Here is a 14,678-nt window from a genome sequence, read left to right as displayed (position 1 = left end):
CTTACAATCCATGTTCAAGAGCAATAACCAGAGTATGGCAACTGGTTTGGAACACAGATCTATGCTATTTCTGTGCCAACCCCTATTCCAAACTGAGTAATTACAGGTTTGGGCAACACCATGAATTTGCCTTTTCAACTCATGAGCAGAAGTTAGATGTACATTGGCAAAAAGAAAAGGAACACAGTAACCCTCAAACAGGGCCATCTTCTGAAAAATACCGCTGTAATGATACACTGGCTTTCCAGTTTTTAAGGGGATTTTGACATGGGAGTGACATTAAACTTTGACCCCACAGGCATGCTGAGATTGCACAGTCCCATAAGGACTTACCATGCACTCTTTCCAAATGTTTGAATAAAATCTGAGTGTATTTATTTGTCTGTCTGCACACATAGTCAATGTAATTAAACTGAAAGAAAATTGTAAGTTAGCTATAGACTTACTGGATAACTTTGAGCTATATGCTTTCAAGCTCTGGTGCTTAACTGGCTTGGAAGCAGATTCCATTAAATGTCAGTATGACTGAATTTCCAGTAAATGTGTTCAAATCTGGGGTACGTGCAAAATAAGTCCCATATGTCAAAGGAGATATTACAGGGTTGTTGTGATCATGAATGATTTAGGGATTAAAAAAACACTTTCAAAATATAGATTATTTATTGTTTTAGTGCTCTGAATGATAAATCAGTCCACTGTCCATATTTCCTCTGCCAAATTCCATTTCCAGAATCATGTTGTTATCAGATAAGCAGATAAATTTCAGCGAGAAGACAGCAAAACTCTCTGTTCCCACTGAACACCCCCACCAAACAAAACACATCTCAGAAGAGGGTCAAAACAGTCCCGTCACAAATTTCTGTGAAAGGTCCTTTATGGGTTTGTTGTTGTTGTTTTTTTACTTGAATTGCCTCATCCTTCAAAATAAATTCAAATGTTTGATAGTAGAAAATTCCAGTTGATCACTAAGAAACTTTGATGAAAGGAAAGCCAAACAATGGGAGCAGATAATGTGTTCTAGCAATCAGAAATACAGGAGAAAGGAAATTCCGGAGTGCAGGGAATGTTCCTTGAGTAGTTCAGAGCTTTAGCTTTTGGGGGCCAATAAAACATCCTGATCATTTGCCTCGGGTTTCTGGATGGATAAATCACTTCAAAGATTTACAAACAGTAGGATTGCCATATTCAAAAAACAAAAAACAGTTATTGTTTTTTTTACAAAAAAACATGTTTTTTGGATTGACTTGCCTAAGATCCAGGACAAAGCACCACCTTTTGGAAATCCCCCACAGACACTTTGGTTTGTTATAGTTCTGTTCTGTAAAGAAGATACTAGGATGCCTCAAGAGCAGCCTTTCCTAGCCTGGTGCCCTCCAGATATTTTAGACCACAACTCCCATCAGCCCCAGCTGGCTAATTTAATAGTGCACAGCCTCCATTTACAGGAAGGTCCCACCCACTTCAACGTACTCTCCAACATTTCTCTGATGAAAATAGGGACGTCCCATTCCATAATGATAATTTTACTATTTATACCCCACACATCTTACTAGGTTTCCCCAATCACTCTGGGCAGGTTCCAACATATATAAAAACATATTTAAACATTAAAAAAAACCACCTTCCCTATACAGGATTGCCTTCAGACAGCTTGGGGGGGGGGTGGATAACTCCATACCCTCCAACATTTCTCCAATGAAAATAGGGACATCCTAAGGAAAAGTGGGACATTCTGGTATCAAATGAGAAATAGGGACACTTCGAGGGTCTGCGTTAAAACTTTTGGGACACACTGCTTTAATGTCAGAGGAGCAGCTATATGAAAGTGATTGCAGTCCTGTAAAGTACTGGCAACTTGGCTTGCCAATTCTGTCTCTGCAAAAGCTACATTTTACTTGTCAAATCTTCAGAAACAAATGCTTAATTCAAGGGTAGAAAGGCTTGCTTAGTTGGCCCGTGTGTATTGTGTGTGTTTCACCTTTGTTCACCATCTGTCCCAGCTAAAACTGATGGCTGCCATCTGAGGAGGACTTCCTGATGTTCAGCTCTCTGTTAGATGATCCTGTGTTCTCCCCCACCCTCTTTTGCTAGGGGGGCGGAATACTACACAGGACAAAAGACAGCGGGCAGCCTTTGTGTGGTGCACACGTCCATATCCCCAAGGATCCTTTGTATTGGCACCCTTACTAGCCGCCTTTTGTGTTCTTAGCCCCCAGATGGTTTTCAGCAGCCACACAGCCCTTGTATATTCAAATTCAGTAATAGGTGATACAGTGTTTTCCAGGCTTTAAAACTAAATGGGCACTTTCAAGTTTTAAAAAGCAAGTGGGCACATTGGCCAAAACATCCATATTTGTGCAAAATTCAGTAAAGCAACTAATTTAAACTAAAGACTCAAGGAGATTATTAAGCATAATTGAAAGCCTTTTGTTGGAAGTAAGTGCTCTCTCTCCCTCTCACATACACACACACAAAAACATGTAATAATGTAATAATCTGTGGTTCAGGAAATACAATTCAGTAGGATAGGTTGAAATAAAATAACTCTGTAGGTCTTATTTGCTATTCCAGATATATTGTATTTTGATTGTTTGTTTTACTGGCAGTACATTTGCAGGAATCAATCTTCAAGACTATTTATGTAAATGTATTCCCTGATATTTTAAATCAGCTATCATGGTCGCTCACAGTCTTTGTGTATCATTTGGTTTAGGCGAGCAAAAACAGTGCCAGAGAAGACTGATTTGCTAATCATAAAACTTTGTTCTCTTAATTTTTGACTCTATCCCAGTATACATCATGATAATTATGGGGGGGGGGGGAATCAAACCATATTAATCAAACTCAGATATAGCAGCACTTTTGTTTGCATGATATTTTGGCAGGAAGATAATTAAATAAATAAACCAAGGTCAGTGGACGGGCTTGTGGGAAGCTGAGTAATCTTGGATCTGGGCCACACTGAACAAAGCCCTCAGGGGGATTATTTGCAGAGTCTTGCAATGTGTGTGTGCGCATGCACAGACACACACAATATATATATGGCAAAATACTAACTGAATGTTTTAAGATGAAGCAGCTGAAATATGTAACCTGACTCCAGTAATATGCCTCTGCTACAATGAAAACGTCCATGGAACTAAAGCTGGTTCTTACTCTTGAATCCCTAAATGGTTTAGCTACAGAATACTTAGGGACTGTCTCTTTCCACATCATCCTGCCCCCTTCCAAAGAAGCTTGTTTGAGTGGGACAAGAAGGAGGCCCTGTCATGGCTACACCTTGATTATGGAACATCTTGCCCCATGAAGTACAATTGGACCACTCTATCATTTTCAGTTTGTTATATAAGACTGTTCAGGTTTTTGGGGTATTAGGGGAGTGTTACTACCTCTGGTAGGGACACGGGTGGTGCTGTAGTCTAAACCACTGACCCTCTTGGGCTTGCCGATCAGAAGGTCGGCGGTTCAAATCCCCAGGACGGGGTGAGCTCCTGTTGCTCTGCCCCACGTCCTGCCAACCTAGCAGTTTGAAAGCACATCAGTGCAAGTAGATAAATAGGTACTGCTCCGGCGGGAAAGTAAACAGCATTTCTGTGCACTCTGGCTTCTGTCATGGTGTCCCAATGCACCAGAAGTGGTTTAGTCATGCAGACCACATGAACCGGAAAGCTGTCTGTGGACAAACGCCAACTCCCTCGGCCTGAAAGTGAGATGAACGCTGCAACCCCATAGTCACCTTTGACTGGTCCTTTACCTTTACCTTACTACCTCTGGTGAGGGACACATCATGTCCATCTGGGGTAGTTTGCCCACCTTTGGTCCCCGCCCAATACTCAACTCTCACTGGTGGTTCCTAGAAGCTCTCAGCCTGTGACAGGAGACTCTTCTTTGCTCAGGTATTTCAATGTGTTGGATCTTCCTTCGCAGGGTTCCATTCTTGGTTTCTGGCTTTTTCTGATTTTACTGAGTTCACAGGCTTTATGGAGGCTGCTTCTAAGATTTCACATTGCTTTCTTTTTTTATTGTGCTTTCTTGTATTTGTTATTTTAAATTGTATGCTGTCTTGGGAGTTTTGTACTAAACAGCAGCCAATAATCTTCTCAAGCAAATAAATAAATAAAACAAAGTGATGCATAAGCTGTTCTGAGCTCCTTGCAGGAAGCGTAAGAAATATGAGTAAGCAAGGGAGAATGCAGTCGGTTTTTTTTTTAACTTGCTCATAGTTAGGTGCTATACAGAGCTGTGAGTGGCTGAGGGGATATAATGATGAATTGTTGCAGGCATTTGTGTTTCTGTTTATGTAGCACAGGAGACGGTGCTTAATGAAGGAAATAAAATTTTAGTGAAGTGATGTGAACGGTGGCTTATTCAATATGCTAATTAAAGAGTTCACTTTTTCATGACCCAGCATAGTGGAAAAATGTCTACTGAATCTGGAAGCTTGGGTGGAAGTCTTTTAATATGAGTTCTGCTATCCAAATGCACATGGCTGATTAGCTCCCCATTTTTCTGGATCAGATATCATGAGTGAAATTGACACCCAGCCAATTTTCTTGGGAGGGAAACTGATTCAGATCTTAGGAAATGGGTCTTGCAAATCCTAACTTAAACCAGAGCACCTTAGTCTGCTTTTACCACTATATGGTTGCAGAGTGGTACTGTCTCCTGGTCAGTGACATTCTCCATGTAGGACTGAGAAAATGTTAGCTGTGGGATTTGAGGGAACTATTTTATCTTGGTACTTCTGAATAAATAACTCAGTTCCTTCTGCAAAGATTCAAGTATCTTTTGGGCAAGGGTTTTCATGATCCTACTGGCCATGGAAGAAAACAACAGATATTTATAAGGACACAACCACTGCCATTTCTCCACAGATTCTGTCAGTGTGAGGGAATCCTAGAACCATAGAGTTGGAAGGGACCCTGAGGGTCATCTAGTCCAACCCCTTGCAATGTAGGAATCTCAACTAAAGCCTCTATGACAGATGGCCACCCAACCTCTGCTTAAAACCAGCCAGGCTGCCCCTCTTCACTGCAATCCTGTTGTTTGTGTGTGTGCATGTCCTTGGTTAGGAATGGCAAACTATTGGTCATGGTGGCTGAAGGTGATGAAATTTGGGAATCCAACAACATATGGAGGGCCACACACTTTCCATCTCTGCTACAGGTGCCTTCACAGGCCTCTCAGTTTACCATGGTGTTGTGCATAGGCTCATTCTGAGAGCCAGTGTGGTGTAGTGGTTAAGAGAGGAAGTCTTGTAATCTGGGGAACCGGTTTCGCGTCTCCGCTCCTCCACATGCAGCTGCTGGGTGACCTTGGGCCAGTCACACTTCTCTGAAGTTTCTCAGCCCCACTCACTTCACAGAGTGTTTGTTATGGGGGAGGAAGGGAAAGGAGAATGTTAGCCACTTTGAGACTCCTTCGGGTAGTGATAAAGCAGGATATCAAATCCAAACTCTTCTTCTACACATCAAGGTTTTGCAGAGTACATTCCCTCACTTTTTGGACTCTTGAGCCACTCTTTTGAATAGTTTGGTTTTTTTTAAAGAAAAATAAATACAGAATGTATGGATCCATTCAATACTGATTCAATCTACTTTTCTGGGAGCTCTTCATTTGCCTGAACTCAGTGATATTATGCTTCCAGTGTGTTGGAGGAAAGGGAGCCCATCTTTTCTGCTAAGCTGTGTACAGAATGGATGAAACAGGAGTTGCAAAAATGCTTTCCCCACTTTACATGGAGAAATAGTTTTATATTAGCATCCTTGATCCACGGAGAAATCAAATTACGTTAGCTGAACCTGACATAACCTTAAGGACTGCAACTTTGATGAGAGTGAGGCATGAGCAGAACGTAAAAGGAATTGTGAAGGCATTTTTATTTTACTTTGGAATGTTTCCTGTAAACAGTCAGGAAAACAAATATTTGGTTTGTGCTTGCTTCATTGCTGAGGCTCAAAAGAGTTTATTATGTGCCAAGGCTTGCAGGCCTGTTGATATCATAGTCTGATTTTTCACACAATGACAAGCACTGTTTATAAGGCAACTGGATTTTTTAAAAATAATAATCACAAATCATTTCTCGAAAGATTACACATTATGAACTTGGCTACAGACCTGAAAGCAAGACAGCTCTTCCTAGAAAACGAGAATGAATATGGCCGACATTAATTAAGTTATCATGGCCTGTACTGCTTTTATGATACCTATATTTGCAATGTATTCAGAGAAGCAATGAACCATAAAAGCAAGAGATTACCTACCATTCTTTTCTCAGTTTCTTCAAAAGACTAAGACAAAAATCTGAAGCTGCCTTCACTTAGGCCATATTCATGCCCTATGATTAAAGCACATGACTCCCCCCCAAAGGATCCTGGGAACTGTAGTTTAAGGGTGCTAGGAATTGTAGCTCTGTGTAGGGTAAATCACGTTTCCCAGGATCACTGTGATATATGGGAGAAATATAGTTTCAGGAACACAAATGGAGAACTGGCTTTTCCTAAAGGGTATGCACACACTCATGCTCATGTACACACAATGTTTTTAGGTACATCCATGTGTGTTAAGTGCATATGGGAAGTTTGTGTACTCATGTTTCTGTGGCCTGTTCCATGCATTACACAGCAATAAAACCAAGTTTGCTACCACGTATCCACTTGGCAGGAGTGGGTCAGCCAATCCTGGCTCTCCTGTGAATGTATCTTGCATGAATGTCCATATTGGTATGCATTTCCTATCAGAATTCTGTGAGCAGAGCTATCAGTGTCAGTTTCCCTGAGGCAATACCTCGAGGCTTGACAAAGTAGTGTTGATAACCCATATTGTTCTGGATATCCATCTCAATGGGAGCTAAGATGACCCAAACTCCGATTGGTGATGATTCATGCTTATTCTGATGGTGAGGACAAGCCAAAAGTCTGTGCAAAAAATAAATTAAAGGAAGCAGCAGCAGTAGACTACATCAAAATAAGAAAAGGATAAAGTTGTGCTTTTTGGAGCTCTAAAGGAGCTGGCTGTTCCCCTAGAGAAGACCTGATGTGGGTGCAATGAACTTTTGTGGACTACATTTCCCTTCATCAGGTGTATGAAGTGTTATCCTGACTATGTAACTATATATATACAGTGGGTGGAGGGAGATATGAACAACGAGATCAGAGGGAAATGCAATGCAGTAAGGTAATTTACATTATTAACAGCAGCCATTCCTGAAACAGTTGTTGACAATAACAGATACCTTGGCATTTGTAAACTAATTTATACATGTATTGTGATCAAAACCAAGCCACAAGTGATAGCACTGGGCATTTGGATGAACTGTAATTCTGTGATTTCATGGTGCAATCTCCCTTGAGGTTTTTAGAATCAATAAAAAGCTTGCTGGAATGAAAAAGCCTTTAGGGACCGTTTAAAAGCCACCAGGGGGGCAAGTTAAATTTTTGGGCAGGAACTCCACAAGTATAGAGCCAACACTGAAAAGTCCCTATTTCTACTATCTACCTACTTGACAAACGTTAGTGGTCTGCCCAAGAACAGAGCCTCTGAGGACAATCTTGGGCAGTGGCAATGCGGTGTTGATTATGCTTCTTTTGCCTACTTGTCCTGCCAGTGATTTTTTTTTCCTTTTGAACATATACTCTCACAAAAATCCCTTAGCAACACACAGAAAGAAAGACACACACACTTCTTTCTTCCCTTTACACACATATACCACAACTCTTTCAAAATCAGTTGCTTTGCCAGTGTTTCTGTGCGAGGAAGGTCAGGTTCTGAAAATGGATAATGCTACTGAGAGTTCCAGTTACAGATAGGTAGCCGTGTTGGTCTGCCATAGTCAAAATAAAAAAGTTCCTTCCAGTAGCACCTTAAAGACCAACTAAGTTAGTTCTTGGTATGAGCTTTCGTGTGCATGCACACTTCTTCAGATAGTCTTTAAGATGCTACTGGAAGGAACTTCTTTATTTTGGCTACTGAGAGTATCGCTGATCCTCTTTTAAGGAGAGTTATGTAAGTTGTCAGAGGAAGTGTTTGGAATTTATATACGCTGTCATAGCAGCTTTCCACTTTAAGTGAAGCATATACCATCTTCAGTAATGAAATAATGGTTGTAGCACAGACAGTTGCTATTTTTAACATGCTGGGGATAAACCTCGACAAAAGTATGTGCTCTTTTCGGCAGATGATAATATGCTGGTTGGAAGCCTGCCTGAAAGCTTTCTATTTACCACATTATGTTACAACATAGAAGTTAAACAGTGTTTCATTAGGGCTCATTTTTTAAAGAAAAAAAATCATTGTAACTATTACTAGCAGTTCACTTATTTCTGAGAGTCCCATGGACTGCAAGAAGATCAAACATATCCATTCTGAAGGAAATCAGCCCCGAGTACTCTCTGAGAAGAGAAGACTCCCTGGAAAAGACCCTGATGTTGGGAAAGATGGAGGGCACAAGGAGAAGGGGACGACAGAGGACAAGATGGTTGGATAGTGTTCTCGAAGCTACAAACATGAGCCTGACCAAACTGCGGGAGGCAGTGGAAGACAGAAGTGCCTGGCGTGTTCTGGTCCATGGGGTCACGAAGAGTCGGACATGACTAAATGACTAAACAACAACACTTATTTTTCATTGGCACATCAATACAGCATAAGAAGAGCCCTGTTGGGTCTGGCCAATGGCCTATCTTGTCCAGCAACCTGTTCTCACATGGCCAACGAAGCAGATTCCTATGGGAAGCTAAGAATCAGGACTTGAACCCAATAGCGCTCTCCCCACTTGCGAGTAGTCCCAGCACCTGTTATTCAGAAACAAAATGCAATCGTATCTTGGATCCTGGACGCCTTGGTACTTGGATGTTTTGGCTCCTGAATGCTGCAAACCCGGAAGTGATTGTTCTGGTTTGCGATCGTTATTTGGAACCCAAATGTCCAGCGGGGCTTCTGTGGCTTCCTGTTGGCTGCAGGAGCTTCCTGCAGCCAATCGGAAGCCACACTTTGGTTTCCGAACATTCTGGAAGTCGAACGGACTTCCAGAATGGATTCCGTTCGACTTCCAAGGTACAACTGTATAGGTTTCTGATGTACTAGTCTGTAACACTGAAGGGAATGTATACTTTTCTCTCTGTTTATCAATAAATAAGAACAATACTGACTTTGAAAAGTAGGTTTTCATAAAAAGTTTTTCCATAAGTAACAAAAGCACATTCAGTGCCTCTTGTTTTCAAATCGTAGAATCCTTCACACAGGTCAGTTGCAGTCAGGTTGAGACATTTTTGTTATAGGCAATGTGGGGTTGAGGAGGAAAGAGAAATGGGGAATGGGGGGAGTCGAGGGAGACACTAAACTTTCATTCTTTACATAGTACATGAGTGGAGCTTTTTTTTCAACATCACATGGATAGGCATCTTGTTTTTGTTGGTGCAAGAGAGCAGAGGGTCCAAGGCGTAGTTGGTTACAGCGTGTTTTGATTGTGTGTGAGCAGGGGGTGGGGTGTTGCTGGGTTAAGTTAGCCATACTGATTCATAGAATCACAGAATCGTAGAATTGGAAGGGACCCCAAGGGTCATCTAGTCCAGTGTTTCTCAACTTTGGGTCACCAGCTGTTTTTGGACTACAACTCCCATCATCCCTAGCTAGCAAGACCAGTGGCTAGGAATGATGGGTGCTGTAGTCCAAAAACAGCTGGAGACTCCAGATTGGGAAACATGGATAGTCCAACTCATTGCAATGCAGGAAATCTTACAGTACTTATTTCAGTATATAACATGCTATACACAAGAAAAGCTGCTCTAGCCAAATTCCAGTGGCTGCAATGAAATCATCCAGACACTATATATTATATTGGCCATGTAGTCAATTGTGTCAGGGTTATAATCTAAAGGCACATGATGCAGCAATCTTGTTTAGGCTAATCAGGTTCTGGTCTGTGCCTGGATGGGAGAATGCCCGGGAAATGTATGAACATTGCACTGAGTTCAGTAAAAGAAAGGTGGGATAAAGGTAGAGTGAATAAATACCGGTAACTCATTTGTCTTGATTGTATGGGGTTAGGGTTAGACTTCCATTTCTGTAACAAGACTTCTTCCACCTCTGCTGTCCTCCTGTGCACCCCCAGCATTTGGAAACCCTATGGAGCATATTTGCATGGGAAGAGGAGAGGAAGTGGAAATCCTATTGTGCAAGGAGGACACCTCTTGCACAGCACTGGAAACAACACATGGTATTTTAGGTTTAACAGTATGCTGAACTATATGTTGATCTGAAATGGAGATGACTGAAGTAAATGAACACTGAACTTTAGCAGAGTACCTATTGATTTATGGAAGCCTATGAGAGCATTGAGCATGACAATATTGCAAGGGTATGAGTCCTCTTTTCGATTAGCTGCTCCACACAATTGCTATAGTAGAAACACCCTTGCCCAGAAAATGTATATTATAGCATAGCTAATACATACAAATAGTAAATAAATTAAGAAATAGCACTGCTATTTCAAACCAAACTACCTTAAAGATAGACTGGATTTAAGAGACTCTTCAGAGTAAAGAACAGCACAGCTTTTAGAAGATACCTGAAGGCAGCCTTGTATTGGCTAGTTTTTAATGCTTGATGTTTTATTGTTTTTATATTTTCCTGGAAGCAGCCCAGAGTGCTTGGGGAAACCCAGTCAGATGGCCAGGGTATAAATAATAAAATATTACTATTAATAATAATAATAATAATCCAAATGGCTTCGAAGCAGGAGGAATAATCCACCCTATAATTAAAAATCAAAATCCTTTTCAAAATATTTTATTTCATGCATGTTTAAATCACACTTGAACTCCTCCCAACTGAACACTGGATCTGTTAAATCTGCCCTTTTGTGTCAACAAAACAGGTCCGCCCTGGAAAAAGGTGGTGGTGAAAGACAAATGAAAATAAAATCACATTTTTTAGGGGGAGGGAAGACTATATCACTGCTGATAAATTGTAATATCTATTTGCAAGGGAAGCAATCTCATGAAAAGAGGTGTTTTGAACCCCTGAAACTTAAAAACTGAAAGGACGGACCCAATTTAAATGAATGCAAATTAAGAAAGAACAGCTGTTCCACTTGTTGAGCTCCCATTATGTCCGGCAAGAGTGAAAAATAGCATCTATGCTTTTTCATAAAGCACAGAGAAAAAAGGAGTACGCTCGGTCAGCTCAAGCCAGAGCGGCAAATGTCAAAAGGGTGCGTAGTACCCAGCTTGGTTCTTTTGGCACAGGAGGCAGAAAATCCCACAAGCAGCTCTTCCCCGCCCTGGCAGTAAAAATGCAACAGTAATACATGCATCTGCTCCCTCTTCACCACACCTCAGTGTCCCCTAAAGCCAGGGAATAAATAACTCTGCTAAAAACCCATTCAGAAGTCAAAACAAAACTGGATGTTCTAAAACAAAAAAACCTTGAATGGCTAGTGACATAATAGACAAGCCACACCCTTGTAATAAGAACTCTCCCATGCGCCTACAATTGCATAAACCACCCCACTCCCCACCTTTCCAGAGGTTGACTCGCACCGATTATGCACAAGGGGTTAAATAATGCAGCTTCCCCGCCTGGTGTAAAACGCCGGCCAGGGAACTCTGGTGTGGCGCGCAGGCAGGAAACGCAGCCTGTGCCACCGTTGGCGAGGAGATCCGCTGCCCTTTTGCAGCCTGTTGGTGTGGACTCGGGTGTCTGGGGCGCGCGCGCGCGTATGTACGCGCTTGCTTGCTTCTCTGCCTGTAGGCTAAATGGTCGTGTTTTTTTGCGGTGGGGTGGGGGGAGGTTAGAAAAAGAGAGAGAGGAGAGAGAGAGAGAAGGGGCGTCACCATCTGTTCTTAATTCCCTGGCCATTGGATTAGTAGCCTTCGGTGATGAGATCAGCAGGATCAGCTTTCAGGATGGGGCACCGGCCTGGCTTCAGCGGCAGGCTCTTCCCATCTGGGCTGTCTGTGTCATGAAGGAGGGAGGGGGAGAGGGAGGAGGAGGAGGAGGGCAGAGGAGAAAGCGGAGGCACAAAAGCGACGGCAGCCTTTGAAGCAGCAGCCGCGAGGCGGGCCGGAGAAGCACCAGGACCGGCTCGCTCCCAGGCCACTCTTCCTTCTGGGGAAGAGTTTCCAGCGGGGAGTTTCCTGTCTGCGCCTCTGTCGTCTCCGGCGGGCGCGTGGAGCGCGGGAAGCGGGGCCTTGGCGCGAGTCGTCTCCAACTTCTCTCCAAAGTCTCCGCAGCCTTCTCTCCCCCCCCCCGTTTTTTAGGGGGGTGGTGCGCGGAATATTAACCTGCCTGGATCCGTCTGGTGCCTCCGCCACTTTTCAGGGAAATGCTCTCGGGAAGTCCCAAGAAGATCTCGTGCTGTTGTTGTCTGTTGCCTTCCTAGAGGCTCGCGCGCTCTCCTCTCCTCTTCACCAGCATTCCTGGATTTTGTCTCGAACATCAGAAAAGACGAGAGATAGAGGGAAAAGTAATAACTCGGGATCCAGCCAGAGATGCTTTTCTGGTCCCTTGGAGGTAAGTTTTCGGAAGAGGGGCCGCTCCCCAAGGCTGCTTTACGCACAGCCAGACTCCAAAATAGCCACGGCTCTGTTCAGCTCCAGTTAGTTACAAGGGGTGATGCTGGAGCAAAAAAAAAGGCTCGTTTTTGCGACTCAGGAGCGAAGGGCTAATGGAGCAGTTCAGAACTTTTCCAGTCCTTGCTTTGGCGTATGTGATAATAGCCAACGCTGGCCATGCTCAAGAGTAAACTCATTGAAATCAATGGATTTAAACGTGCCCATTGATTTCAGTGGGTCTGCTTTGCGAATGACTAGCGTAGGCTATTTTTTCCCATTAAAATTTTTTTTTGGTCTGTCCAGCCTTGTAGCAGCGAGCTAAGCAAACGGTTTTTCGGATAAATAAGCGCCTTATTGTCCCTGGCCAAGTGGTTTGTGACAGGCAGTCGCTGAAGGTTTTGTTAACAACTTCTCAAACGAGCGATTGTGAAAGAGTCCTGAGCGAGATTTGTGCAGTTGTCCTTAGCAAAAGTGAGGCAGGAGTTTTTCTCTCACGAATCAAAGCTAAGCTTGCTCTTTTTTTTCTGGCGGGAGCGGGGTGGGGAGGGGAGAGGAAGGGTGACTTTTTAGATTTGTAGGAACTGGAGGGTTCCGAAAGGCATCAGTTCTGCTCATGCCTTTCCCAGAGATGTTCTGCAGAATTGCTGAAATTCCATTCAGAACGCCCCACATCTCATGCTATATTGTGTGGGGTTTCACATAAGACCCCTATTGAATTTCTCAGACACCAAATCTCATTCATTCTAGGAAAAGGAAGCGGGTGGTGGTGGTGGGGAAACAGAACAATATTCTGATTTTAGTACCTGTACCTTTAGGATAGCAAATAATTTTTTTGTGGGGGGCTGTGTGTGTGAGAGAGAAATATCCCACCTGGAAAGTTCTTTGTCCACAGATGAGCAACTGTTTTAATCTCCCATTTGATTACAAGCTGCAATCCTTAGCGCCAATCAGCCTAGGCTCCCTCCTCCCTCCCTTTAAACAGTGCTTGCCTGCCCTCGGTGACAGAATCCATTCATAACGAGATAACACTGCATTGTGAAATGACTTATCCGGAGAGAAGAGACTGGCTGCTCCCAAAGGACTATTTTTCAGCCTTGCAACTGTTTTCATCTTTGTGTGTGTATGTGTGTGGAGGGGTAATAGATCTTCGTAGCTCAGACAGCCTGTAGCTTGTGATGCAATTTCGTTTATTTACTTTTTGCTAATGGCAGCAGGAAGTTGTGTGAGTATACACTGAGGGGGAGAAGATTGCTGCTGGTCAACGTAATTGTCATGGCTTTCATAAGAAATAGGCTTGTGGGGTTTAAAATGCAAGAATGGAAGCCATTCTTCCATTTGTGCCTGCCAGTGTCTCGTTGTTTGACCTAGGGCAACCTCTCTTTGCTCAGTTTCACCACTTGCACTTAGGGGAAAAATAATACTCCTCCCCTCCTCTCGCAAGAGCACTGAGGCTTAATTTATTAATGCATGTGAGGCACTCTGACTTTCTCAGACACCGCTGAGGAGAGAGCCCAGTGGATGGACTAGAAGCTGTGAAACGAAAAACCACAGCCCTGCATTAACTGTTTATGGGAAACAATGGACTCGGGAGTGGTTGCCTGGGCTCTCCCTGGACAATTGCTCCCAATGAATCTCATTATTTAATAGTTTCTTGCTACTTGGGATAATAATAGGTCTCCTACACGAATCCTGGTGAGATTGTTTGCATAGCAATGTAAAGTTGAAGATAATTACAGAACATCTCCGTTGCTTGGGGCGCATGCATAATTTCCAGATAAGCAGCAGCCTTAATATCTTACAAGTAAGTGGATACCAAATTACATGCAAAAGGGCACAGGTTCTGGATAATTGCAGTGTAGATAATGGGTATTTGGGTGGATGAGGAGGTGAGTAGCTTAGACCTCAGAGGAAAGTGTTAAAATGCAGGTTTTGGTTTACCTTAAAAGAAATATGTACCATCTTGTAGCATAATGCTTGCTGAGTGAAAACTGTATCCTGCTGGTCTGTGGCATTCCTTATTAACTCTGCAGACTTCTTGTGGCACAGGGGCAGTGTGAGCTTGGTGTAATGGATTTTCCATGTTCCAAGAGCAGGCGACTATTTCTGTCTCCTTTTCTTCCCTAGATA

At 42.9% G+C, this 14,678-nt stretch overlaps 1 protein-coding gene across 2 annotated transcripts in view; it reads left to right on the top strand.

Moving 5' to 3' along the window:
* SPSB4 (splA/ryanodine receptor domain and SOCS box containing 4) overlaps positions 1–14,678 on the top strand; it is a 177,498-nt gene that overhangs the window by 97,011 nt on the left and 65,809 nt on the right. The window contains exon 1 of one of the 2 annotated variants that reach the window (XM_083506607.1): positions 11,635–12,510. The exons of the other annotated variant lie outside the window; for it this stretch is intronic. The gene's annotated coding sequence lies outside the window, so the exon portion shown is untranslated. Of the gene's footprint in view, positions 1–11,634; positions 12,511–14,678 lie in introns of those variants that run through there. 2 annotated transcript variants of the gene reach the window in all.

Source organism: Podarcis liolepis, assembly GCF_965112155.1.
Source record: "Podarcis liolepis genome assembly, chromosome: 5".
Classification (NCBI taxonomy): domain Eukaryota; kingdom Metazoa; phylum Chordata; class Lepidosauria; order Squamata; family Lacertidae; genus Podarcis; species Podarcis liolepis.
Note: the sequence above shows the minus strand (reverse complement) of the source record. Positions and strands in the feature narration are given on the sequence as shown.